The sequence below is a fragment of the Camelus ferus genome, chromosome 5 (assembly GCF_009834535.1).
Source record: "Camelus ferus isolate YT-003-E chromosome 5, BCGSAC_Cfer_1.0, whole genome shotgun sequence".
NCBI classification, from domain to species: domain Eukaryota; kingdom Metazoa; phylum Chordata; class Mammalia; order Artiodactyla; family Camelidae; genus Camelus; species Camelus ferus.
In genome coordinates this window covers 32152246-32177464 of record NC_045700.1, presented here as the reverse complement: position 1 = coordinate 32177464, position 25219 = coordinate 32152246, and the positions used below count along the sequence as shown (strand labels likewise).

The 25219-nt window shown below is 36.1% G+C and overlaps 1 protein-coding gene across 1 annotated transcript in view; it reads right to left on the bottom strand.

Annotated features, from left to right (window-relative positions):
* The window catches only part of GALNT13 (polypeptide N-acetylgalactosaminyltransferase 13), a 462400-nt gene that overhangs the window by 179976 nt on the left and 257205 nt on the right, over window positions 1-25219 (bottom strand).

Here is a 25219-nt window from a genome sequence, read left to right as displayed (position 1 = left end):
TAACTTTTCAGTGATACTGAACATCTCCAGTTTCCTTCAGGAAACAAAGCTCTCTCATGCCTTTATCTCTGTCCATCTAGAGAATTCTTTGTATCTGAAAGGCTTTCTTCCCTGAAGAGCTCACACATGTTATTCACGGTAGGGCTCCAGCCACACTTCCTCTGTAAAAACATTTCTTCCAGGGTTAGTCAATTGTTCACTCTCCTAAACTCCCAGTACATTTTATATATTTATTCCCCTTCCTTCTCCTATCAAAAGGTTGCTAGGTAATTCAACACACTGAGAGAATGGAGTCCTTCTGAAGTGTCTGGAAAATTCTCTGTCATACTGTAACTACTGTTTCCAAGAAAAGATCTGAAAGGTTCCCTGAAAGGATCTGTTTCCTCTCAGTATTCTCATAATAAGACTTTCTAGCTACAGAATTCTCTGAATATAAAATGTTTATTTCCTTATCAAATACTTAAGAATATATATGTGTGTGTATATATACATATACATATGGTTGGCTGTAAACCATGCATTCTTCAGGGAAGATGGAATTACAGATAATGAAGGAAAGTTCAACTGGCCAGAGTGAATTGTAAAGATGTTTTGGAGTAAAAGTCTGTGTCAAGAACAGTGTGGTGTTTTGCAAAGGGTGAAAGCATTGCCATGGAGTGTCTAGCAACAAGCAAAATAAAGATACTGACTGAGAAATTGGTGGTGTTTGTGGGACCTAGTGTCGGTCACAAGGATCAAATCCAGGGGATGAATTCAGAAATAGAAGATCACAGTCCCTGAAAGATCAGAAAAAGAAAACAAATCACTCATGAAATAAGTGGGTTTCTGCTTTATCGGATCAAAGACATGGATACACAAGTACAGGAAACATACTCCATTCATGGATCATGGTATAACACAGGGAGCTAGATCTCAGGATCAAAGCAGTAACTGGAAGAGATACACAGGACCAGGCAAGATGTGAATGGGCTTATTGAACTAGAGTCATGGCCACAGCTAGCCTGTACTTACCTTTGTATGATTAGAAAAATATATCCCTTCTGGATAGTGGTGCCCTGCCACCACAAGCTTAAAAGCAAATCAGGCTTTTGCGTCCAGAAAAAGGCACTCTTTCTTCCAGTGAGACACAGCCCCTCACCAAGGTGCACTGCATCATTAAGAAGAGTAAATTGTGGGCAATGCACACAATGGACAACTCTACGGGGGTGCCCTAAGCCTTGAAATATCTTAATTATCCTGACTACAAAGATGATTAGTTCTGTTTTCAGAAGCACAGCTGTATCTCTAGATTAAGAATTGGGGATAGAATGAATAGTAGGGCAAACTATGAGGCAGGTCATTGTACCTTATTTGAATGGGGTCAATGTGGAGAGCCTATCTGTATGGAGTAAAGTTTGTAGGCTCTGTGAGAACTCTGTTTTTTTTTTTTTCACTTTGGCTCAGATGGTGTTTTCATGTACTTCTAGCTTCGTTTACTATAAAGCACTATATATCTATATACCTATTTATATCTATATTAATATTTATTTGTAAAATATGTAAGTAAATCAATATAAATTATACTCAATACTCTATGAAACTGAATATCATGGATTTCTGACCCTAAAGAAATGCTTCAGGGAATAACTATACTTTGTCATAGAACTTAAATACCATCATATTTTGTGCATTTTTACAAAAATACTTTAAATCTGTGAATGAGAACAAAATTAAGATCAAAGTCTCATGTGTGAAGCAAGTGAAGAACTTAAAGCACAGAAACCAAATTTCATTACCTACTAAAATAAAAATTTGAAAATATCAAATAGTAATTGCAAGGCTTAATTGCTGCCAAATTAAGTGGCAATTAAGAGACTATATGCATCATGAATTTTCTCTTTTATATTTCTCCTACCCAGTTTTAAATAGGAAATAATTTTGTTCTCTCCAAATTCCTTCCCTTTAAGCACAGCCATTCTTATCAATGGCAACAACAGGCACATCATTTTGGGGGAAGGGAGATTTGTCCGACGTTTCCACATCGTTCGATTCAGGCCACATTTTGGAGCAAGAATACAATAGAAGCGATGCTGTGTCATCTTAAGTGCTCTGTGACAGGAGGCACATGATGTTGATTTGTGTCATTACTGCCAGGTTTCTCCAATGCAGTCTTTTCCCATTGTAATAATAAGTACCTTGTGAGGAGATAACTTGGGATTTTGTAAAATATTCTATTTTTATCAAAATTTCACTTACTAGTTATACCATCCATTGATGATTACTGCTTTTAATATATATCTTGTGCATGCATTTTTAAAATACATTTTGAGGTATATTTTCAGTGTAAATTTCTAGATATAGAATTGTTGAGTCAAAAGTAAATGCATATACAATTCTATTACATATTGACAAATCACTGACTATAAATGTTGTACCAGTTTGCTTTTCCATCATCAATGCTTGACAGTTTTTGTTTTCTCATAGGTTTGTTGTTTACACATTGTTTGAATGTGTTGTCAAATTTTAAATTGTTACCTGTCTGATAGGTGAGCAAAGACGTCTCAAAGCAGTTTTAACTTGCACTTTTCTATTAGAAATGAAGTCAAATGTCTTTCAACATGTTTAATATGTTTAAAAGTCAACTTTATATCTGTGTGTGTGAGTGTGAGTGAATGTCTGTTCTAGTTTTTTGTCTATTTTTGTTTTGGAGGTTTTTTTCTTTGCTTGTTTGTTTTGCTTTGTGCCCCTGGATTTTTTAGAAATCTTTAATTATAGCAATATTAGTCCATTTATCTGTGATATGTTTGTCAGTATTTTCCATCAGTTCTATATTTGTCTTTTTATTTTACTTGTATTTTTCCATGTGAAAGGCTTTTTTATTACATGTTTTCAAATGTATCAATATTTTCTTTTATGCACATGCATTACAATTACAGATAGAAGAGCATTTCTTATAGAGGAACACAGCTTTTTAAAAAAAATTAGATTGCTGATTGATGTGGTCCTTATTCTTTAGTATGGTGTGAAATATGGATCTATTTATATCTTTTTCTAAATGACTAACCAATTATTATTACTATTGGGACCAGGACACTGATTTGAGATGTCACCTTGTTATAAACTTCCATTTATTCTTGTTATTTATCTCTATACAGTTCTATTTCATTTCATTGTCTATGCTCCACTATCACACTGTTTTAATTATAGAGCTTTATACTGTGTTTTATTGCCTTATGTGCCTAGTTCTCTCTTACAGCTTTTTTCTTTTTGCATAGTTATTCTGGCGTGTTTATTTCCTTTGCGAGACCCTCTATTTCCATCTTATTTTAATGCATTTCAAAGCATGAGTATACTACCCCTCTCCTAAATTCCACAGCATGATTATTAACTAGAGTTTGATTTTAATCAGTTTTTCTTTTAAGGTAATATTTAAATACAATGAAATATATAAATCTTAAGTGTACATTTCCTAAGCTTTGATAAATGTATGCCCCCCTAGAATCTAAACTCCTAGCAAGATATGAAACATTATAACTGCAGAAAATTTCTTTGCAAGCAATTTTCCCCAAAGCAACTGCTTATCTCCTTTTTCTTAATCATATTATTATTATTTTGCCATTATATAGTATGTGCTCTTTTGTATAAGACATTTCATTCTCTCAGTCTCTCTCTTTATACACATACACACTCAATAAAAATGTAAACTTCTCTTTTTACCTAAAAATAGTCTAAAGAACAACCTTATTACCAAGCATTTTCTGAATTGTAATGAAAAACTGAAGTCAAAGCAATCTCCATATATCAACTCCTCCCTTCCCATCATTAGTATCTCACAAGTGCCCTGAGCCTCAAACGTGATTGCTAAATGTAACATAAAATATCATGCTTCAGTGACTGCAAGCAATATCAAAACTGTCAAATATATCTATTCTTAATTTCCATGTAATGTTAGTTAAGCACAGCTATTACTATTGAAGAATGAGAATCCTGGGTGATAAATACTTTTACCTGTAATAAGATAATTTCTAAACGATTTTTTAAATATGAAGTAATGAGTTCTAGCAAAGTAGACCACTATTCATCTGCAATTACTTAGTGAAGAGAAATAGTGACTATAATTATTGCTAAATAGGTTTGGTATCTGTCCAGAAGCCTTTGCATGTTGCTGATGTCTACTGCAGTGAGCGATCTAAAACACATATCATGTGTTTCATTTCATATTTCATTTTTCATTTCCTATTTGCGCTTCATTTCATTATTACAAAAATTCAGATCTGTATTGCATATTGACTGAAAAACAAACTGAATATCAGTATAATGGGTTTCTCTTTCAAATGATATTTAAGATTTAAGACCACCCAATTAAATGTTTAAAGGTGAATACTTTTATAGTTTTATATAGTAAAGAAATTATAAATATTATCTTCAATTACTCAGGAGCTATAATTTTATATTTAAAAAATAAAAATCACATACTTAAAAGATGTATTTCTCCTCTACTATAGGTAAGCTCCAGGCTAGACCTGGAAATTTAGTTTTCTTTATGATTTATTTAATTGAAACTCTTCTTTTGTTCTTAAATCCTTTGGGAATAAAGTTGAATTAAAAAAAAACAACCCTGTTTGCTGCTCTCTTCTGTTCACACCTGTAGCTCCTACCCACTCAGTGATGCTCCCTTGCTAATTTAACCTACTCCATGCACTCACACTTGCTTGATCAGTCCCTGCTTGAAGAGACAAATGTGCACTGATTCTTTTTTCTAGTTTCTCCTCCTGAGAGATTACCACATTGGGGAGATTTAGCATCTAGTTCCTCATTGCAACCCCTGTTTCATTTAGTTTCCAGGTGGTTTAGACTCCTGGTACCAGCACTGGAATTTACTCCTTGGGATAGTTAACCCAGTTTCCTTTCTGGAGAATTATATCCATAGAGACATTTAGCACCATGATGCAGGGAGCACAGGTGGCAGCTAGGAAAAGGAGAAGAGAAAATGACTGATACTAAGACTGGGACTTACTAAGGAACCAAGACCCTTAAGAAACCACGCTTCTTGCCACATGAGCACAGGTATGTGTGAATAAATATTCCCATTCCCTTGTTTTACGTTATATTTATAATAGTATCCACAGAATCACAGACAAGGAAGGTGCTTACAGACCATCTAATAATTTTAATTTTATGGATGGGAAAACTGCATCACAGACAAAGAAAATAACCTGATAAAATCTCTCAAACTCCGGGTGACTATGCTGTGACCAGAATCTAGGTCTTCGAACTCCCTGAACAGTGACCTGTCTCTTCAGTGTGTCTAGGAGGTAGTGGGGGAAATTGGTGCACCCATCTCTTGTCGCCCAAGGGCCAGGGGCCAGCTGGCCCCAGGGTAGAGTCTGGCCTGGGTCTGTGGACTCCTCGCATAGGCTGCAGGATGGCAGTTCTCCTGCTTCTGGTGTTTGCCTCCTCGGTGGGTGAGGCTGGTCTAGAGGCTTCTGCGGGCTTCCTGGTGAGGAGCGCGTCTCTGCCCACCGTGGAGCTGGGTCTTGGCCCTCTGGTGAGCAGGGCTGTTTACAGGGATGTCTAGAGTTGGCTTCCTGCTCGGGAAATTTTCACGCAGCTGGTCTGCTGATGGGCGGGGCTACGTGTTTCAGTAAGCTGTTTCACCTGGGGCGTCAGCACCTAAGCCTGCGGGCCGCGGGCGGGGCCGGCCTTGGTGCTGAGGAGCCGAGCAAGATGTCTGCCCCCGGGAAGGAGCGCTCCTGCCCAGGACTGCTTCCCGCTATGTTTGCCACCAGCTTTTATGCTCCCAGGGTGAGAGACAGCCACCCCACAGCTCCCTAGGAAGCCCTCCAAGAACAGAAGGTAGGTCTGACTGTGGCGCCTACGAAAGCACTGCTTTTGCCCCCGGTTCTGGCGAGTACGAGATTCTGTGCGCAGCTCTTCAGAGCGAGCCCTGCGTCCCCCCCGACCCCCGTCCCGTGCAGCTCGTGCGGATTATGCTCGTGGGCCTTCAAGGCCAGGTAGCCTGGGGGCTCCTCTTCCCGGCGCAGGACCCCTTGGGCTGGGGAGCCCGATGTGAGGCGCAGAACTCTCACTCCTGTGGGAGAAACTCTGTAACGCGGTTTTCCTCCAGCGTGTGAGTCGCCCACCTGGGGTGTATGGGCTTTGGTTATGTTGCGAGTCAGCCCCTCCCACCCGTTTCCTTGTGGTTTCTTCCTTACGTTTTCAGTTACGGGAGAACTTTTATGTTAAGTTTCAGTGTTTTCTGTCGGTAGTTGTTCTGTAGTTGTTGTGATTTTGGTGTGTTCGTGAAAGGTGATTTCTGGCTCCTACTCCGCTGCCTTGGCCAGGGTGATTTACTGATTGCCAATGTTACAACTTGCTTTTTAGTGTTATTAACACCCGAAATAGTAGAATTCATAAGAGATTCAAGTGTAAAACTTTGTATAAGAGTAACATTTTAAGAACTTCTACCCCAAGGCCATTAATATAAATATTCAAGTTAAAATAGCACTTGATTTTTCAGAAATACATATACGTATGTTTATATGCACATATATATGTATGCATATGTACACATGTATTTTTAAGATTTGGAGTGCATAAATAAACTAAAGGAAATCAACATAAGAGCCTGTGGTCTAGAAGAAAATGATTTTAGAATTGTTGAGAGAATGTAAAGTACTGGAAAGTGAGTGGTTCCTTTTTTGGTAGGTCATTGAGTAACTTAGCTTCTCAGTTTTTTAGGCTTCAAGATTTATACTAATCCTATTTTCAGTTTCTTATTCTACTTTTCTAATCTCTACAAATCACTTCGTCTTCTTTTTTTTTTCTTACTATACATTCAAACTTTTCATTTATGGCTCAGGATAGAATTTATACTTGGAACATATGGGAACATTCACTCATGGGGGGAACTGTTGAGTCAACATGATTCTGGTACTTAATGAAGTGGATCGAGGCAGATGTACCATAAAGCCAAGGGGAAGGTCAAGCCTCAGAGCCCATTGCACAGCTTACTCAGCACACTAGCTAATCTCATCACCTCAAATTTTAGTATTTTGCTCTGAAAGAAGACCCCAAAATGGTTTAAGTTTCAAGTCCCACAAACACAGATCTTCCCTGGAAGTGGAGTACAAAGTATTTGCGATACTTTTTCATTCCTCACTTACCAGGATTTAGTTTGCTGCTTGCTGAGAACCTTTTTGTCTCAGTGTATCACGCTCCTAGAGGTCACACGTGCCCACAGACTGAGATTTCAGTACGAAATATTTTAGAAAACCAGAATTCTGCTAAAAACCATCACTTTCCAGCAGGAAACAGGCACATTCAGGGTCAGAGACCATAAAGGTGTGCTGGCACTTTGATAGCTCCAATTCCCAAACTGCACCCAACGCCAAGGCCATCTCAAAACGGCTCAACAGGGAGCAGGCTTGGCTGGTGGGGTATGGCTTCATCATAAGCAGAAGCTGAAGTAGTTTATTTGTAAGAGACTTCCGAAATAATGAAACCAAACTTGAGACATGCTAGCAGCGTACAAAGTACTGTTAATGTGGATCTCCAACTGGTAATACCTAAATAATATGCATAGAGATATTTACATTTAGATTTAGGTTTGGAAAGTGGTAATATTTGAAAGCTAGAGACAGGTAAGGAGATTCGGAGGCAAGCTCCAGAATCAGAATAATCAGAATGCCTAGACTCAAACCTTGACCCCATCATTTACTTGGGATGGGACCTTGGTAAAGTGATTTAATCACCTTTCATTTTAATTTTCTCATTTTTAAATGGAATTAGTTACAACACCTATCTCTTAAAGGTGTCAGATCAAGTAAATTGATCAGGTAAAGCGCTTGGCACAGTGACTGCATCATAGTGAGAACTCAGTAAATGTTAGCTGTTATTATTATTATTATCATTATTAAAACAGGCTATGAAGCAGATAAAAATTAGACATACTTAATAGATATTTGACTTTTGGTGATTAATTTTGATGTATGGGGAAATATATACAGGAATTTGAGATGACTCCAGATTTTCAAGCATCAGTAACAGAGATAAGCACCCTAAAAGGAACAGGTACGGGAGAGGCAAAGAGAGAGTTCATGCATCATTTTAGGTCATAAGCTGACTTTGATAGATGCCAAAAGATATGGATAGCAAACGACAGAATGTTTGACTTTGAAGCTCTGGGGTTAGTCAGATGTTAAGACAGACAATGGGAGATCATCAACAGATAATTCCTCACAAATTGGTAATAATGTATGAAAAAAATACGTGTCAGGAATGGATTCTAATGTTCAAGATGTTAGAGGTAAAAGAAAAATTCAAGGAGGGAGGAGCCTTTTAAGAACTCAGAGAATTTAGAAGAGATTCAAGATAAAGTGATTTCTTACAACCAATGTTAAAGGACCTTCTCTAGTCATCAAACCATAAGAAAAGAGCAAAAAGAAGAAAGAGGGGAAAAAAAAAAGACCTACAAAAGATTGCTTTGGCTGTTCGGGGTCTTTTGTGGTTCCTTATAAATTGAGAAATTGTTTGTTCTAGTTCTGTGAGGAATGTCGTGAGCATTTTTACAGGGGTTATCTTGGATCTGTGGGTTGCTTTGGTATCAAAATGGTAGAGGCCATTTTGATAGTGTTGATTCTTCCAATCCAAGAGCACAAGAAATCTTTCCATTTCTTTGTGTCATTTCAGTTTTCAGAGTATAGGTAACCTCCTTGATTAAGTTTATTTGTAGGTATTTTGATGTTTTTGATGTAATGGAAATGTTTATGCCAGTTATAAAATTCTGGTTTTTGAAGTGAAAAAAAAAGTGAATGAAAGGCTGCAAATGGCAAAATATCCTTCTTTCTTATGGGTGAGCTGTATTCCATTATATATATATATATATATATATATATATATATACACACACACTCCATCTCCATTATCTATTCAACTATTGATGTGCAGTTAGGATGCTTCCATATCTTGGCAATCACAAATAATGTTGCTGTTAATAGCAGGGTGTATGTATCTTTTTGAGTTAATTCTTATTTTGTGCTTGCCTTTATTCCTTAGATAACTATGTAAGTTTAAAAATTAAAGCTCTAAACATTCTTAGAATGAATAGTACATATATGTAAATTTAAAAATATATGTGTAGTAAAAAAAAGAAAAAGATGTATCAAGCCATGAAGGACATGGAAGAAACTTAAAAGACATATTAATAAATGAAAGAAGCCAGTCAGAAAAGGCTACAAATTGTATGGTTCCAACTAAGTGACATTCTGGAAAAGGCACAGCTACAGAAACAATAAAAAGATCATGGTTTCCAGGGGTTTGGGGAGAGGGAGGGAGGGAGGAATGAACAGATAGAACATGAGGGATTTTTAGAGCAATGAAATTATTCTGTATGATACTATAGTGGTGCCTACATGTCATTATGCATTTGTCAAAACCCATAGAATGTACAGTATCAAGAGTGAACCCTAGTGTAAACTATGGACTTTGGTTGATAATAATGTGTCCATGTTGGTTCTTCGATTGTACCAAATATGCCATAGTGATGTGGGATGTTGATGGTGGGGGAGTATATTTGTGTGGGTGGGGAGGGCTATGTGTGAATTCTGTATTTTCTGTTCAATTCTGCTGTGAACTAAAATTGCTCTAAAAAAAAATAAAGCCTGTTAAAAAACAAAAGATAAAGTAATTTCATGGAAGGCAATAGTCAGTAGCACATAGTAAGGAAAAGATTTAAAAGCCTCTGCTGGATTTCCCAACACAGCGGCCCTCTGTAACCCTAGTAAGAGGAATTTCAATTCTCAGTCTTGGGGGAACAGAAAGATTACACTGGATAGGATAATAACTTGGAATTAAGTAAGTGGAGACAGTCAGTAAAGACTTACTCTAAAATTTTGGCTGTTAAGAGAAAGTGAGAAATAGTGCAACATATGGGGGGTTGGGGTCAAATGAGGGCATATTTCTTGTATGTAGGTTTGTTTACCTGGTTGTTTATATAATAGAAGTGATGTCAGAGTGGTTATAGGCCGAGGAAAGAGTCAGTAGGAAAGAAGCATCCGCAGAAGAAGGAAAGACATGTGGTAACTGACACATCTCTGTCTATGGCTGATACTAAAATACATAGAATCACCTCTTCACAATCTTTGAGTAAACTCAGTAAATGTAATCCTGTTTGAACGCCAGTGTCCCAGGCTGACTACCGAGACCCTACTGATGAAAGTCAGACCACTCTCTGTTTGGGTTCACTGATCTATGTATTTGACCTTTTACTGACTAGCTCCTTTGTCAAATTTCTTTGACAAAGAATCCGGTATCTGGAATTTTCCTGGAATCCAGGAAAATTTGATCCATATCTGATGTGATAATCTGGTATTCTGGAAATTGAAATGTCCTCCTGCCCCACCACTATGTCGTTGTTAGATGCTTCCTGTTTCAGTAAATACTCCTGGTCTTTCCTTGCACTAAATACCTCCCGGACTGCTTAGGCAGGATCTTATTCTGGGTGACACTTATATGGTCAACAAAGTCCAGAGGTGATTAAGGACACACAAATTCTGTTCATACAGACTTTTTTGAAAGTAAGTCTTAAAATGTTTTTCTGAAAAGGATTTTTTTTAAAAGCACTTCTATGCAGTTTTATTGCTTTTTTCCCTTTTTTTAGCCATAAGCATTCATTTTGCTTAGAATTATGAAAAGTGAAAATTATTTTAATCTTAACATTGCATAATTTTTACATTACAGGAATATTAATTCCTCAGCAAGGGATTTTTTTTTCTTTTTGATAGCTATTTCTAAAGCTTTGTATACATAAGGGAATTATCAGAGTCAGCTTGGTCTATAAAATTCTTGGGGCTAACAGCTGCCAGAATGTGCATGTAGTATCAATTTGATGCCACTGAAATCAAGAGGTATATACATTAGAATAAAACATATAACACATAATATTAAAATACAAATTTTAAAATGTCAATAACCTTTCTTTACACTAACTTACACAATTATATTTTCTCTTCAAACACATTAGGCTGGTTTCCAAATGTACTGCCAGATATAATCCCTGCCAGAAACAGGGCTTTGCTCAAATTTCTGTTTCGAAATAAGAGGTTAAATGTGAGTTACATATTAAATAGTGAGAATTTCATCACTGGAAACTGAATTTTAAATTTTATTTGATATTTGTCATGTTCTTCATGGATGTTGTTCATAAGAAGTAAGACAAATGTTGAAGAACCCTCCTACCACCCCTACCCCCCAATAATATAAAACATAGAAGTCTTTCAGGAAGATAGAAGCAACTTGAATGATTTAATTTAAAAAATATAAATAAAAATGAAGATATTTAATACAGCTGCCATTTATAAAGCATTTTAAAGAGGAGGACATTAATTATTATATTTTCTTCCTATTAAGTATATGCAAAAACACTGATAAAAATCTACGGAAAGTTGTTATCTTGAAAGTTCTGCGTATATACAACTGCAAAACTTTAAAACAAAGAAAAGTGAAATCCTATTGTAATATTTTGGACCTTCCTGTTTTAATCTCATTTTAATAAATAGAAGGGTAATACTAGGAGTATTTTTGAAATGGAAGTCATTTATATTTCAAATTCATGACTCATTATAACCAATAATCAGAAAAACAACAAAAATTTGCCTCATATGGAGGAAATAGGATCTATAAAATAACTACTTCCTAAGTTTTTAGTTTTAATATTTTTATTTAAACTAGTATGTCAAAGATTATCATTTGTTTAAATAATAAAAATTATTGGGATATTTTATATACCTTTTTTGTACTGTTTTCAAAGTCAGAGCATGCTTAGCACTTACAGCACATCCCAGTTAGGACTAGCCAGATTTCAGGTGCTTGACAGCCTCCTGTGGACAGTGGCTACTGTATTTCACTGACTTTTTGAAATGTATTGAAAAAAATGCTTAGAAACCAATGAATTTTTATACCTAGAAAATGATGAATATGGAAATATGTAAGGAAAATGGCTCTCATGCTCCATTATGCAGTATAAATAGGTTTCCAGTCTGAGAATGAAGACCTGTCAGCCACACCTTCAGCTGCCACAGTGTATAATAATGGCATACTCTGAATTTAGTCTTGAATATCAAACTGTAAAGGAAAAACATTCCTCCCGTATGTCTTCTCTACTCTCAGTATTCAACTTCACTTTTGTCATTTTTGATGACTTCGGATCACCAAATGTGGGAGAGTTTTTCACACATCAAGCTATCCTGGGACACAGCTTCGGTATCCTACAATTTAACTCTAGGCATTTAAACCTGCTCTAATAGTATCTATTGACTTAAAAAAAAAAAAAAAAAGAAGAAGATGGTGAGGGCAAGGAGGAACCATGTGTTTAAAATGTTTTCTTGATTGCATATCTCCAAACGCTCTCCCCTCCCAAAACACAGCGCTCTTTGAGGCAAAGGTTCTTGAAAAGTTGCCTACATTTGTTGTCTCCATGTCTTCATGTCTCATTGTCTTTTAAACTCAATTGAGTCTGGCTTCTGAATCTAAAATTTTAGAAAAATTGTTTTGGAAAGTTTCACCAATGACATATATTTTCCCAAACTCAGCAGTTGTTTTCCTGACCTCACCTTGATAGATCTTTCTCAGATTACTATTTTCTCCTGGCTTTCTTCGCCTACCCTCTCTGTGGGTTATCTTACTATTTTTCTTCAGTTTACTTTTATGGACTGTTTTCTTTGACCAATGCTGTAAATGTCCTCAAAGCTGCCTCTGAGTTCACTTTTCTTCTCCTACCATACTTTCATCTTAGGGAATCTCATTTAGGACCATAATTTTAAATACCATTTATATACTGATGACTCATAGATTTCTTTTTTTTTTTTTGAAGTACAGTTAATTACAATGTGTCAATTTCTGGTGTACAGCACAGTGTCCCAGTCATGCATATACATACATATATTCATTTTCATATTCTTTTTCATTAAAGGTTATTACAAGATATTGAACATATTTCCCTGTGCTACACAGAAGAAACTTTTTAAACCATCTATCTATAGTGGCTAATGTTTGTAAATCTCAAACTCCCAAATTTATCCTTTCCCACCTCTTTTCCCTGGTAACCATTAGATTGTTCACTATGTCTGCATGTCTGTTTTTGTTTTGTGCTTTTTTTTTCTTTCTTTTTTTTTTTTTTTTTTCGATTCCACATTTGAGTGACATGATATTTTTCTTTCTCTTTCTGGCTTACTTCACTTAGAATGACAATCATTAGGTCCATCCATGTTGATATAAATGGTATTATTTTATTCTTTTTATGGCTGAGTAGTATTCCATTGAATAAATATACCACAGCTTCTTTATCCAGTCATCTGTCAGTGGACATTTAAGTTGCTTCCATGTCTTTGCTATTGTATATAGTGCTGCTGTGAACATTGAGGTGCATGTATTTTTTTGAATTAGAGTTCCCTCAGGATATATACCCAGAAGTGGTGTTGCTGGATCATATGGTAGGTCTATTTTTAGTTTTTTGAGGAATCTCCATATTGTTTTCCGTAATGGCTGTACCAAACTACATTCCCACCAGCAGTGTAGGAGGGTTCCTTTTCTCCTCACCCTCTCCAGCATTTATCTTTCATGGACTTTTGAATGATAGCCATTCTGACTGGTATAAGGTGATACCTCATTGTAGTTTTGATTTGCATTTCTCTGATAATTAATGATATTGAGCATTTTTTCATGTGCCTTTTGGCCATCTGTATGTCTTCATTGGAGAATTGCTTGTTTAGGCCTTCTGCCCATTTTTGGATTGGGTATTTTTTGTTGTTACTAAGTTGTATGAGCTATTTATATATTCTGGAAATTAAACCTTTGTCAGTTGTATCATTTGCAGATATTTTTTCCCATTCTGTAGGTTGTCATTTTGTTTTGCTCATGGTTTCCTTTGCCATGCAAAAAGCTTGTAAGTTTAATTAGGTCCCATTTATTTATTTTTGCTCTTATTTCTACTGCCTGGGTAGACTGCCCTACAAGAACATTGCTAAGATTTATGTCATAGAATGTTTTGCCTATGTTTTCTTCTAGGAGATTCATAGATTTCTATATCAAGCCCTAATCTCTCCCCTGGGCTATTAACTTAGTATATCCACTTGAATATCCCACAGACATCTCAAAATGAACATATCCAAAATTCAAACCAGCCAAGCTTCATATTTCTAGTTTCCAACATCTCTATAAATGATTCCCACCTCTATTATTAAGTTATTTAAGCTAGAAATGTGGGAATCATTTCTAAAACTGCCCCCACCTTCAGTCTGTCAACTATACTCCCTAAATATATCTTGAGTCTATCTCTTCCTATCATCACTATAACTTCTTAATTCAAATCACCATGATTCCCTTACTGGTACTAAAAAACCAGCCTCCTAAATGCTTTCCCTGCCACCATATTTGCCCAGCTCCAATCCTTTTTCATAAACCATTCAAATGATACTTAAAAAAATGGAATTATGATCGTATAATTACTCGGTGTGAAACCATTAAGTGGTCCTCATTACACTGAAATGAAATACAAACTCTTTAAGATGGCCCTCAAGATCCTGCATAATCTGGAGCATGCCTATTTCTCAAACCACATTGACATTTTCCAGTAACACATATGCAGGCACACTGGCCTTTAGTCAGTTCCTTATGTGCCAAGATCTTTCCAGCTTCCAGTCAGGTTTTTATTTTTTGATGTGAATTTTATTCCCTATTTTAATCTGGCCAGATGCTGGTCATTCTACTCTCCTTGGCTTAAATGTATATATTCTCCATAATGTCATAAATATTTATTACCCTAAATATATATTTGTCAAGTGGACTCCTTCACAATTTACTTTATCTGATAATGCCCTGCCTTTTTCCTCCTTTGTACTTATTATAAATTATAATTACAGGTTCATTTTGTTGCTTAATGAATTACCAGCTATCTTCATCTAAACTATAGGTTTCATTGGGGCAAAGTCATTTGGACCAATCACTTTGTATTCCAAAAATCTAGCAAGTTCTTGTGCACATATATTCAAGCAATACATAAATGAATAAAATGTTATTTAAAGTGGACTTTATACCTTACCACCAAAGATTGGTGGCAGTTTTCAATAACTAAAAATTTATAAACTTGAAGAAAATACAAAAAACATAAGAAAAAATACTATGAACACTATTGTTAAGATATATGAACCAAATATTCAAGGAATTTCAGTGATCTAAAGTTTTTACATGAACATGTCAGAAAGCTAAAATATAGGAAGATTGTATATCATTCTAGTGTAAGAACTAGTATAGAAGGTTATTATAATATCGTTCAAGAAGTTTAAATTACTGATTTTGTCACTAACAACTGGAATTAAACACACAATGATCATGCTGAGAAAATGTTCAAATCTATGAGGCATGTAGGACAATATTTGAAAGGCTGGATTTATTCTAAAACTTTTTACTGGAAACAAACTTTCTAGCAGAGTTGGAGAAATTAGCATCAGCATTATGTAAATGATGGTAGGAATGAGTGCTAAAGCAGTAAAAAATGTTACAGCGTATGAGGAAATAATCTGTAGCAGGAGACAGTGGAAACAGTGCGCTTCAGTAGAGTGAATCCTAATTTATAGATTCAGTCAGAAATTATTAACCTAAGGTCCATCCTTTGGGTCCTATTCCCTGAAATTATCTGAAAAAAATTTGTATTTATTTGCATACATGCATTTTGCTTTTAGAAGAGTTTGAACTTTCATTAAATTCTCCATCGAGGTTTGTGACCTAAAAACAGGTCAACAAGCATAACAGCAAACCCCATGTATCCTGTGATTTAATTAAATTGGCTTTTATGAAGGATTTGGGTAAGCTCATTTTACCCAGTCAGAAACACCATTTACTCCCATCTGCAGACTTTTCCCCCTGAACTTTCACAAACTCTTTTTCTTTCCTTTATTTTTTCTTTTAGAAAACCAAAATTCTTCTGTTTTTGCTGCAACACACTGAAGATTCTCACTCTTCATTTTGGAATTAGGACAGGTTGGAAGGGACTTGATCGATGTTTTTAAAGTCACATAGAAAATATAAAGGGGATTTTTGGACCCTATTCATCAAATTCTTAAGTACTGTTATTGTGGGTAGTCCCTGCAGCACAGCAGAGAACAAGTTACTTGAAATAAAAAGAATTTCTCTTCTTTGTAGTTCAGTGCAGTTAACAAATTCATAGATCTTGTTATAAATATATTCATATAGGATATAAAATATAGAGAGATTCAAAGAGATCAAGAAGTCAAACTATGATAAGTGATTATGATCAACTATAACACTCGAAGGCATTTGAGGTAATAAAAATATATCTTGCTCATCTACCATATGAGTAGACCATTCTGGGCATAAATATTCAATAAGCTACACACACACACACACACACACACGTAACTAAAACAAGACAGTGCAGTGATTCAGGTATCAGACTTCAGGGTCAGGGTGAGGGAATGTAGGTGTATGGCTGCTAGGGCTGCAAGAATGAATGGTGAAATGAAACAGAAGGCAAAGAATCGTGTAAGAGTTGCTTTATCCACTGAGAAGCCAGCCCAGAGTCATTCAACTAGTGTGGTGCCAGTGTACGGGACTGCTGAAAGTAGGCTGGTGATAACTGTGGCTCCTTAAAATGGTATTTGTCCTCAAGGCAACACGTAGCCTATGAATGCTGTTGCTATTACTGTGAATAATAGAATAATTCCGATGTTTCATGTTTCTAGAAAAGCATGAGATCCATAACACAGGCCCTGGCCCACTCAAGGAGATTTGGGCTGGACCTTGTAAGGTTTTGTGACTTCATGAATTCAGGAAACATACTTAACCTTAGCCACATACTATTGTGCGGATTAAATATGAAAACGAAACAAATGCTCAGTAAACATTTCCTAATATTAGATTTCACACACTATGTCATACATTACATATATAACAACATATATTTAATACTATTATATTCATTTCTATATAAATGTAATATACAGATAAATTTTCCTGACTCTAAGGTCTATTTTTCTCATAGTAAACACTCAAAAGCTCAGGATCTAGGTCCATCTTATAAGTCAACATGCTGTGTTTACCAAATAATATTATGAGTGACAGGCACAGGAAAGAACCAACTATTAATTAGTATGGAATTAGCCCTACTCTTTTTACAGCTTTTTCTGGAATGATCTTTTGGTTATTAATCTGTTTTCAGAAACTACATGATATATTTCCTCCTTCATCTAACTGAAAACTTAGTAAAAATTGCTAATATCTTTATTGGTTGCTTAAAAATTACCCTAACTATTGTTTAAGTAGAAAAGAGCCAAATTAGCAGTACAGAACTGTAGGAAGTAAATCAGGATATTGCTTTAGAGGGTACACTGAAAAGTCCCATTTCAGCACTACATATACTCCCTTAGTCTAATCTAACATAACCTAATACTTACTAAAGTCTCAGAGGGAACTTACAATGACTTTGTGAAATATGGCTCCCCAGGGGACAGTCAAATTGAGTGATCAAGGTTCAGACAGGGTGGAGACATGACTAGTTTCAGGTGGAGATAGCTGGCCTTAAGCTTTCTTTTTCAGTTCTGTCTTTCTTAATTCAGTCAGTTCTCTTCCTGTCCCTTACTCCTGGGTTCCTCAGTGAAGTTGATTACCTAATCTTTATTCAGCCTATGCACATTTACTGAGTGCCTACTGTGTGTCAACAATGTGATCATAACAAACTACTACTGCTATTGATAATTGTACTAATGACAAGAACAACCTCAATATAACTAACACTTAATGAGCACTGACCATCTGCCAGGAGATGTATTAACCCACTCAGTCCTCCTACAAAGTGAGTCGGGGTCATTCTCATTTTTCTGATTAAAAAAACTAAGCCGCAGAAAATAAGAACAGTCAAGTGGGGAGATGTATAATAAACAGACTCATAATAAGATTGGAAGTGTTAGATGAGTTAACAGGTTATTAAGGAGAGGGCAACGGAAGGACTGAGTGATGGCAAACGGAGGAGCAGAGTGTGGAGATGTGACTGAGGAAGACACGATTGGGGTTGCTAGTAAATCTGTCAGGAAGTAGAAAGCAGCAAGCAAGACAGGATGCTGGAGAGGCAGCCAGAAGTTCAATTTCATGGGGGCCATGAATGCCCTATCAAGGGGTTTGGACTTCATCTCTGTACTTAATGGGCTCATAGTTAATGATGAATGGGAGCTCTTGGAAAAGTGATGTTTTTAGATTATAAATATTTAATCATCTCTCTGGTAGTTGTGTGGAGGGACAAGAAATTTGATGGAGATAATAGTGAAGGAAAGGGTAGCAGCTAGATTTTTGAAGTCACCCAGGTAAAAGATGGGAAAGATCAGAGGTGAGGAGGGTGAACAGATTTGATAAATAAATCCCGATGGCTATTTCTGCATGGTGAATGAAGTAGCCTCTTTACTCGTGGCCTTAAACGTACTCCTTACCTTAAAATCCACTTCCTCTTATACCCCTAGACAAATGTGATCCTAAACTTGCAGATGTTTTGTAGGTAAATATCTGTGACTGAATAAGCAGACTTATTTAGAACCATAACTGTCACTCAACTAAAGAAAAAAATACACACAAGTTTTCAAAAACTGAACTTGCCTTACTGTAAATAAACAGTAAACATAGAAATCATAAATGTTTCACACTGTGTAAGGCAGAGCTTATACATAAAACACAATGCAACATAAGATATTTAAAGATAAAGCTGAATGAAATTTAAATAAAGAAAACTAAAGCCATGGACTTTTCTGATATTTAAGTTAGGCATATTCTAAAATTTTGGAAATAAATAATCTCTTGATTTTTCAGGTGGTAGAGGTAAAAAGGAAAACGAGTCACTTGATTATTATGCCTTGAGAGAGTTACTGACAAAGCAGAGACACAAAAAGATATGTGACACTCATCTGACTTAACTATTTAGTCTTGAAAAAAAAAGAAAATATTATAAAAAGAGGAGCTCCTAGAAATAGAGTAGCATTATGAGCATTAACATTGTGTGAGTTAGTTAGAAATAATAGACATGTTGGAAAAAAGACAACTACAGTTGTAATAAAATAAAAATAAAAGACAAGTCATAATTTATCTTTAAGTTTTCTAGTTGCTACATCAAAGAAGTAAGAGGAAACAGATGAATTGATTTTAATCATATAGCTTATGTAACTCAGTATATCCAAATGATTAACATTTTAATATGTAGTCCATTTAAAATTATTATCTTGCTAATTTACACTTTTTTTTCTACCAAGTGTATTCATGCATTTTATACTTATAGCACATCTCAGTTTGAATAAACTGCCTTCCAAATGTTCAGTAGAATCCAGTGACTAGTGGCTACTGTATCAGGAAACACAGGTGTAGGACATAGGACAATATACTTTTTTAAGAGAAAGATAATTCTCCTTCAGACAAAGGTATGAGAATACCATTATTTTAGACATTTACTTAATGATAAGTCAGTTATTTTATTCACTCATTTAATAGTATTAAGTCCTTAACCCATTTAAAGCCCTATGTCAAGGCAACACTCAGATGATTTAGAAAGGATCCTGTCTACATGATGATTATGGATTATTTGGAAGATATCTTCCTTCCATCCATCCATCCATCCATCCATCCAACCTTCATTCAGTTTACACCTTTGGAACATATGCTGATCACTGTGTTAGTCTCCAGGGCTAGAATTGCACATAAAGAATTAATTTCCATGTTAATTACTGTATTGTATAATGAAAGCTAAGAGAGAGACTTACGTAAGGCACCAACTGCCCATGAAGAAGGGACATGAGGTGACCTCCAAAGGAATAGTGTGCTCGCATGGGAAAAGGCATGGATCAAAAAGTAACAGGGTATGTCTGAGACTATATGTAGTTTTATGTGATTGGGTAGTAAGGATCACAAGAGGGAGTAGCAGAAAGTGAAGGTAGAGATAAAGATGGAGACTAAACTACAAAATGCCTTTAGGCCTTGCTTGGAACTTCTGACTCTATCTTATGGACCTGAGGATCTAGAAAAGTCCATCTTACTCGTTTAGAAATTTAACTTTGGCGACTCTATGAAAGGTAGATTGCAGTGAAATCAAAAATGGGGAAAGAAGAATTGTTAGAATATTATAATTGAGAGTTTAAAAAAAAGAAAACATACTAAAGTCCTCTCAAAATTTGGAAGATTATAGAATGGGAAAAAAGTCAAGAATTCAGGTTATCATGAATTTAAATGTATTAATTTATTTATTCAAGTAATACTTACTGTGTACCTACAATGATGTATAAGGCACTTTTCCAGGGTGAGGGATATGGTAATAATAGGACAGACAAAATCTTATACTTTGGGGGAACAAGTTTTGATTAAATCAACAGTTAAGAAAAATTAAGTTCCATGTAACAGTTAGATGGGGTAAAGTACTGAGAGAGAGATAGAATGGGAGCAGCTCTAGTTAGGCTGATTAGAGAAGGCTCTCTGAGGTGGTTGATGTTTGAACTTAGACTTGGTTTACAAAAAGTCAGTCAGGAGTGAAGTTCCTCAGAGGATAACAAAGGGCAGTGATCCAGAGGGTATGAGCTTGCATGTCCAAACAACAGTATTATGTCCTCCGTGTCTGAACAAAGTGAGAATGTGGTATTTTCAGTATGGTCAAAAAGGTGGGCAGAATTCGTAGTGCCAAAGGCCTAGTAGGGAAAGTAAGGATTTTGTGTTTCATTTAATGCAATCACAATCTACTGGGAAGTCGCTGCTGAGCAGTGATGTTATCATACATACTTTTTATGAAATCCCCGCTTGCTACTCTCTGGATGTGTGAGTGAAGATAAGCAACGATCACAATGATGTAGGTGACAGCCTGGGAGTCAAACAGAAGTGAATTCACTCAGGCTGCATTACACGGTTGGATGAACAAATGTTTCAGATGGTTGAAATTGAGGGTGTGGTACAAATGAAAAAGAAACATCCAGAAAGACTCCTAGAGTTTTCTCCAAAGCACTGGGTGGAAAGTGTTGTCACTCACTCCTTCAGGGAAGACTGAGGGAGCAACGGATGAAGGGGGTCCCTTAAGATTTAGGCGTTAGGGCAAGCCTCAGGCTTCTAGTATGAATGACTTTGAAAGAAATTACAAGAGTAGGAGGAGGCTTTGAAACAAAAGGAAAATTGCCATTAAAAAATATACATCTATATAGAAATGTGATGTGAGACATATCACAGAGAAGACCACTGAGTGACAGCTGGGGATGCCAGTCCTGATAGCTTGACAGCAAGGCTTCCAACCTTGATAAATTAAGAGCTTCCTATGGCAGAATATTAATAAGTTATTAACCCATCCAGATGTTGAACATGAAAACAGAATTGGAAGTGAACAAGGAGGAATATAAAACAGATTTATTCCCCTATCAACTTCCGCCAGGGCTGCTCAAGGCAAAAAATGGCTGACTGGTTACGAGTGCTCCTCATGCATCTCATTATGAAGTATTCCCTCACCCCAACTGGGCTGCAAGTTCTGGGATATTTTTGTCTAGGGGCTAATTACAGCCCCTGAGAACAAAAACATAGACTAGAAAGTTTAAGAAATACGTATTTCACTAGCTGGTATACAAAATCTAGGTTAATGGTTTCCAGGCCCCATTTCATAAACAGACAACCAGAATCACCTATATTACATATGAAAAGTCTTTGTCTTATTTTTCTTTCCCAGACGTACTACAGCAAAATATTCAAAATTAGGCTGAAGATTCTGCATTTTTATTAATTTCCCTGGGTGACCCTGATGCCCAGTTAGGTTGAAACCACTCATGGTGTCCAATAAAACTTCTAAATTCTCTCAGGTTAATAATCTATTACTTTACCGTATGGTTTTAAGTTACTCTGGGTTTCCTGGACCATGGGTGAAGAAAGAGGATACTATTAGCCATCACCCTAATCTGTGAAGAGTCCACTGGAAGAATCTGTATTAAAAAAAAATGCTGCCTCCATTCATTTTTATACTAATCCAAAAGCAGAACTGTGTTCTCAAGGACATTCAAGAGAAGCAATATTCCCTGAAAACAGAGCCTTAATCAGGGAACATACAGTACTTACTATATGCAGTTAAAATACATATATCCTTCAAATCTAGTCAAACATTACCTTACTAGGGTTTCCCTGACTACTCTGATCCAGCTCTTCCACTAGAAGGCAAAGTTTTCATTTTTCCACTATAGATGCTCCATTAACACTTCATGTATGTCTGCATTTTTCTTCTGTCATGGAGTTATCTGTCTGTCTTCCCTGCTAGACCTACAGCAACTTCTCCTACAGCCAGACATATAGTAGATGTTGCATAAAAGTATTTTGGATTGAATTAAGTCTTATAGTAAGCAGTATCAGCAGGTTAAATGCCAGAAGGTCACTTTCCTCAGTGTAGCTTAGTTGTGAAAATGTGATTGTCAAGAGACAAATTGTAAACAGCAATAATAAAGTTAGATGAATCCCTCAGAGTCTTTGAGATGTCAAGGACGAATCACAGACAGCACCAGTATCCATCAATATGAGTCACTCCAACTGAACAAGAACTTAGGTGAAGGGAAAGCACTGCCAGACAAATCAATCTTTTTGGACATATATGCTCAACTGGATGCCATTCTGTAAGTGAAAAGTAAAGAATTCTCAAAAACACATGCTTATGGCAAAAAAAAATTTTTAAATTGACTCTTACCATTATTAGAATACAAATGAAGACAAAGGAAGCCTGTGAAAGGAGGAGATAATGAAGGATGCTTAAAAAATGTGGTCTAAAGAACAACATTTTATGGTTTATGATTTTGATTGTCTCTATATTTAAGTGGCAAAATGATCCAAGCCCATTTGGGACAGTTATTTGAGGTGTCCCACATCACTCTAAATAAAGTTAGTGGGTGATGGTATACGGGTGTAATCATCACTAGCGTCTTCTCATCATGACTGCTAATAAGTGTGAGACAGTTTTCAATGCCGTGCTTCACAAAGCAGGTAACAAGCGTTGGTCTTAGGACTTCCTTCCTAAATTGAATTTCTGTCAAGAAAGCAACATGAACAAATCAGAGAAAGCTTCTATGACATGCCAGGATTCCAAAGTGCACCTAGGGATGATTATTCTCCCACACTGTCTTTGCTGTACATTCATGCAAGACTTTCTATTGTCTTTATTAACTATCAACATTATAATTTCATCACTGCACAGTCATTCAGATTAAATTGTTCATACCTACAACAGCTCTTCACAGGCCAACCATGCATGATTCCTTCAGTTAGGCAGCTGAACTTGGTAATAGCTTTCAGGAACCAACACAAAACATACTATTTACACATATACCACCCAATGTGACAACACACATACATGAACACACATATAAAGTGACTTCAAATATAAGAACTGGTAATACTCTAAAACATCTTTTTAAAGCTCACTTAGTCGTTGTAAAACTGGATCGCATTTTCTTAGAAAAACAAAATTATGTAAGATGTTGAACTTGCCAGGCTAAGCCTCTAAAGCCTCTTTAGCTCACAGTATAGCTAAAAAGATGAGCAGTATCATCATATACATTAGCCAAATTGTGTAGCAGAGTTTCCATGGAAAATGCATTTCAAAGTAGTGTAGTGGCAAATGAACTTATTTATAAAACAGAAACAGACTCACAGACATTAAAAATAAACTTCTGGTTACCAGAGGGGGAAAAGGAGGGGTAGTAGAATAAATTGAGAGTTTGGGATCTGCAGATACTAACTACTGTATATAAGATAGGTAAACAACAAGGTCCTACTGTAGAGCACAGAGAACTGTATTCAATACCTTGTAATAGCCTATAATGAAAAAGAACATGAAAAGGAATATATATATGTATAACTGAATCACTATGCTATACACCAGAAATTAACACAGCATTGATACTTCAATAAAAAATGAAATTTAAAAAAGTAAAAGTAGTGAAGTGGCATTCCTCCATTCCCCCTGCCACGCCGCCACCAGACCACACGTTCATATCTTTGGTAGGATCCTCTCCTATTCACCACACCCACCGCCATGGCTAAAGCAGCAAGAGCTTTTAATTAGAAGTAAAGGAGATAAGAAATTAAGAATTCTCCAAGGAAGACATACAAATGATCAAAAAGCACATGAAAAAATGCTCAATATCACTAATTATCAGAGAAATGCAAATCAAAACTACAATGAGGTATCACCTCACACCAGTCAGAATGGCCGTCATTCAAAAATCCACAAATGACAAATGCTGGAGAGGCTGTGGAGAAAGGGGAACCCTCCTACACTGCTGGTGGGAATGCAGTTTGGTGCAGCCACTATGGAAAACAGTGTGGAGATTCCTCAAAAGACTAGGAATAGACTTACCATATGACCCAGGAATCCCACTCCTGGGCTTGTATCCAGAAGGAAATCTACTTCAGGTTGACACCTGCACCCCAATGTTCACAGCAGCACTATTTACAATAGCCAAAACATGGAAACAGCCTAAATGTCCATCAACAGGTGACTGGATAAAGAAGAAGTGGTATATTTATACAATGGAATACTACTCAGCCATAAAAACCGACAACATAATGCCATTTGCAGCAACATGGATGCTCCTGGAGAATGTCATTCTAAGTGAAGTAAGCCAGAAAGAGAAAGAAAAATACCATATGAGATTGCTCATATGTGGAATCTAAAAAACAAAAACAAAAACAAACAAAAACAAAGAGTAAATACAGGACAGAAATAGACTCACAGACAGAGAATACAGACTTGTGGTTACCAGGGGGGTGGAGGGTGGGAAGGGATAGACTGGGATTTCAAAATTGTAGAATAGATAAACAAGATTACACTGTATAGCACAGGGAAATATACACAAAATGTTATGATAACTCACAGAGAAAAAAATGTGACAATGAGTGTGTATATGTCCATGAATGACTGAAAAATTGTGCTGAACACTGGAATTTGACACAACATTGTAAAATGATTATAAATCAATAAAAAATGTTGAAAAAAAAAGAATTCTTAATGCATAAGTTAAATAATTATATCTAGAAAATTGACTTCAGTATGCAAGGACAACATCTATTTTTATGCTCACTGTCCGACATATTATGATTCCTAAAATAAAAGCTTTAGGGATAACAATTTAGAGAAACTTTGATGCCTTAATATTTAAGTTTCTTTGAGTTAATTCCTCCACCATCTCCG